The following is a 4717-nucleotide window of genomic DNA, read 5'->3' on the forward strand; positions in this document are numbered from 1 at the left end:
CCCGGACAAGGCTATTCTCTGCTGCAAATGCAGTTGGAGCCCTGGATCAGTCCATGTATAGTCTTTCAGTAGTGGTTTAGTCCCTGGAAGCTCTGGTTTGTTGGCATTGTTGTTTTTATGCAAGCTCCTTCAGCTCTTTCAATCCTTCTTCTAATTCCCCTCAAGGAGGTCCTGTTCTCAGTTCGATGGTTTGCTGCTAGCATTGACCTCTGTATTGGAGATGCTCTGGATGTGTCTCTCAGGATATAAGTTTACATGTATGCTTATGAACAATGAATACAGATATCTACTAATACATTAAGGAGATAATTATATATTTAAATGAAATTCAATAATCTTGTTCAATATTCAGAATTTCAAAGTTGCTTAAACAAAAAATATTCATATTTACCTCTAAAATATTGTGAATTCTAATAAAATTAGCCAATTAATCGAGATCTAAACAGATATTTTCAACATTTCTTCACAGAATCTAACACTTGTTTAGGAGGCTGCTGTAGATAATAGGATTTAATACGGGATTATAACTGTATAAAACAGAGAGGATCATATCTTGATCATCTACTTTGAAGATGCAGGATGAACATACATGAAGAAGAGGTATATAGTATAAAGATACAGACAAAAGGTGGGCTCCACAGGTGAAAGCTTTCCTTGCCTTGTCAGATTTCTTTTTTAAAATTGTAAAGAGAACAAATGTTGTAAGGCGATCAAGAACAATCATAATGGTAAACCTTGTATTGAACCAGAAAATGAAAATGATCAGATAATTTAAAGAAGGATCAGTACAGAGGTTTTTAACAGTGGTATAACATCACAGTAAAATGATATAGTATTTGGAATTACAAAAAGTTAACCTGGATAAAAGCTTTCATGAATCACATGAAAGCCACCTACAAATAACAAAGGCCAGTGGCGAATGCATAATCTATTGGTCCGCAACTACTGGATAAAGCAAAAGGATTGCATATAGCTGCATAGCGATCATAAGCCATTGCTGCTAAGAAAACATTCTGTGGTCACACTTATTGCAAAAGGAAAAAAATTGTCATGCATTCGCGACAGAAATCACCTTACCCTTGTCCAAAAGATTAAATAGCATCTTTGGTGTCACTGTGGATGATAACCAAGTATCCCACAAAGGCTAAGTTACTGAAATAAGTACATGGGGATGTGAAGTCGAGGTCATTCAGATAGGTGATCAGACCAGGTTCCCCCACAATGGTCATGAGGTTATTACCAAGAAACACTAGGAACAGGGGTGTTTTTCCACTGTAGTTGGCATGTGAGGCCTGTGAGAATGAACTCTGACCATAGGGTTTCATTCTTCTTTCCATGCTGTCATTGAGTGTCTCCTGAAATTAGATGTGATGAATATAACATAAATAGTGACTGGGAAAGATTTATGTGAATACTGAAGGAACTACTAGGGATGAAGCAATATATTAGACTTTGCTCATTGCCTGTGTAGTACTAAAACTGAAAGATTTCCCTGAAAGTCAATAATAGCAAAATCTTTCAATTGATTCCATGCAGTAATGAGTAGGAAATAACATATGAGTGAATGCCAGGCCTTCTAAGCTTGTAATACATTAATTGAGAAGCACATGGGCACTGGAGATTTTGTCTTATATGTGGTACATGAATATGAGTAATCTATTGGAATATACTGGAGTATAAACTACATTGAATGCCTTGTAAAGGAATTTGTGCTTTATCCCATGGGAGTCAGCTTCTAATGAGATTCACAAGATGAAGAATGATTTTTACATATACACCTTTAAATAAATATTTTCAGGGCAAAACAAAGCTTTCAGGAACCTAATGAAGACACAACTACTATTGAAAGATTGCCAAACAAACAAATTTACCATATGAATGGCACAGAAGGATTTTTATATAAAACATGGTTAAGAATGAGTGTAGCAATAAAGTCAATATACACGAATGCATTAGGTACATACTCTTTAAAATGTTCCTTTGCTGAAGTCAAGATAAATGTATTGCTTAGTCCACACATTAAAAGGCAGTTGTCCTGATAGGGTGATGATTACGCAGGTTCAAAAGCATTCAGTATCTGTGGTAACTAAGATTTGGTTATATAAGTGGAATAAAAGAGAAACAGAAAAAAATCACAGTGATCACACATCACTGATTCAGTCAGATTAGTGGCCATAAAATATACTGAGAATTACCTGGAACACCCAGTACCAAATGGAATTCCTCCATCAAATTTCTCACCTTAACAATCAAGAAACAGAACCTTCTAAATCAGACAGATACAGCATGCACATGGACTTCATAGGGCTGCACTGTTTTGTCTGTGCATTATTAACTCCAGTGTATAGGATTCCTGAATGTGTGATGAGTGGGTCTCTGCTTCTGGTGCCTTATCTTGACCTTTTCCCCTCATGTTGGCTTGTCCTGTCAGAGTTCCATGTGATAGGATCTGTTTTATCATATTCTGTTTTGTGGTATCTTATTATCTCTTAGAAACCTGTTCTTTCCCTCTCACATACAGAAAAGGTAGATCAGAAATGAGAGGACAAGTAGAAGAACTGTGAGAGTATAAAAGGACTGGAAAATTGTAATTGAAATATACTATTTGAGAAAATATATTTTCAATTAAAAGAACTATAATAGAAAAAAGTTCCTGGAAAAGAGCATTTTTTCAACATTCAAACAAAGCCACAGAGTAGTTCTATGTCTTTATTAAATTCTAAAGTCAGCAACGACTTGGCACAAATGGAGAAATTCAAAGCAGAGTAACCTACACTGCAAAAATATAAGAAAATGGGGAGGAAAAGAGAGAATACAGAAAAGGTTATGTTAAGGAACTTGTATTGTGGGTAAATTCCATTTATTTGACAGACACATAGAATCAGTCTCTGATTCATGACCATTTTCTAATCAGGGGCTTTCATTCATCTGAGAAGCCCAAAAGGCTACAAACTCACTTTCTCACACCTCCCTACCTAGAAGGGGAAGTAAGGAATTTAATTGATGTTTTCCAAGTCATACCACATATGCATGCTTTGGAATACTTAGTAAGAAAAAGGAGAGAGACAAAGAGAAAGAAAATGAATCTCGAAGGCAAGCAAGGCAACAATTATAAGAATCCACCAAATGTATGTGGCACCACACTAATAGCATTTGTCTGGCTGATGGGTGACATCTCAAGCTAACAGCAGTAGTGGAGGCTCTTACTTAAATAGCCTCGGGATAAGGCTGAGGCTTGTGCATTGACTGCCTTGCTTTCCCATCTTTGTATTCATTTTTCAATCTTTTTCCTCAGTGCTGTTCTATGTAAATTGTTCAGTATTCTAACCTTGGTCCCTAAATTAAGCAAAAGAAGCAAAAAGATTTCTAGATCAAAAAATTCTGAAGGCCAGGGCTATCCCAAAAGCTGTTGCCCTGTCCTTGGGATGTGTTCTCTTTGGGTAGTCCTGTCTAATCCTCAGTGGGAGAGGAAGTGCCTAGCATTGCACAGTTCCAGAGCCTTGAAGTTCCAGAGTGGAGGGGATACCCAGGGGGGCACACTTGCTCAGAGGAGTAAGGGAGGAGGGAAGGGGGAACATTTGAGGAGGGAGTGGCTGGAAGGGGCACTGAGAAGGATGTAAATAGAATAAGTTAAAAAAAAAGTCAAATTGAATTTTAAAAATTCTGTGAGCATACTTGGGGCTCAAAATTTGAAACTTATAGTTATAAATAAAAGACGAGTCCTCAAAAGACAAAATAAGCAAGCAAACTAAAGCCCTCCAAGATGGGTACAGGTGCCAAAATAAAGGCTCTGGAGGAACAAGAAATTTGTGGAGCTCTTGAAATTGCAGAATGTGAAGATTTTGGTGGCTTTCATAGGAACAACTCTCTCTGTGATGGAATTCCAAAAGCACATGAGAGACAGATAACCTAGGAGTGGGGAAAAATGTGCTCTAATGTTGAGGAACAGGAAAGAATCTGCACCCCTCTTGGTTTGTTACCCAAGCCCAGTGGAGAAAGACTTTCTCAGGAGGGGTGTTCTTCTCTGATACACTGCACAGGCAAATGTGAAATCTACCAGTGATTTGCAAAATGGAGCTCTTGGTTGATGTAAATAAGTACTATTTTCTTGGTTTTAGAAGAAAATCCCCATCCGTACAACCCACAGAGTTGAGGTTGGGCAGGGAGGAAAAACCAAGAAGACAAACTGTTTCTGAAGAAATTTCAGTGGAAGCAGAAAAATGAAGACAGTTCAGCATGAAAAGAGACCAAGAGAGGTGGCATACATTGAAAGAATATCACTGCGAACTCAGCTACCTAGTCTATCCAGTACTGTGAAAACACAGGGCTCTGGAAAACTAAAGGAAGTCAAACTAGAAAAGCAGCAGAGGAAGGAGAAATAGGAAGGTTAACACCCACCAGATATACCTAGGTGCTCTGTACATACCACATTCTCACTTCCATAGGAAGACTTTCCCTTCATATTTGACATAATTTCCCACATTTCTTAGTGAATTTGAAACTGCAACAGAATAAATCTGATTTTAAAAAAAAGGAATCTCACATTTCTACCTGGAGCTGATATCACTTTTAACAACTTTGTTATTTTAATAAATTTTACAGAGGAAATGTAGGAATCAATGAAAATGGGCAGAAAACATGAAAAGCAACTCACGGTGAGTTTAGAAAAACAAGGGAGAATAAAATACCGGAACAAGGATATATGGTTATTGCAGAG

At 37.4% G+C, this 4717-nt stretch overlaps 1 pseudogene; it reads right to left on the reverse strand.

The window, feature by feature from the left end:
- Positions 1-452: 452 nt before the first annotated feature.
- On the reverse strand, positions 453-4462 carry LOC116898380 (annotated as a pseudogene).
- Between the last annotated feature and the right edge of the window lie 255 nt (positions 4463-4717).

Source organism: Rattus rattus, chromosome 4 (assembly GCF_011064425.1).
Source record: "Rattus rattus isolate New Zealand chromosome 4, Rrattus_CSIRO_v1, whole genome shotgun sequence".
Taxonomy (NCBI): Eukaryota; Metazoa; Chordata; class Mammalia; order Rodentia; family Muridae; genus Rattus; species Rattus rattus.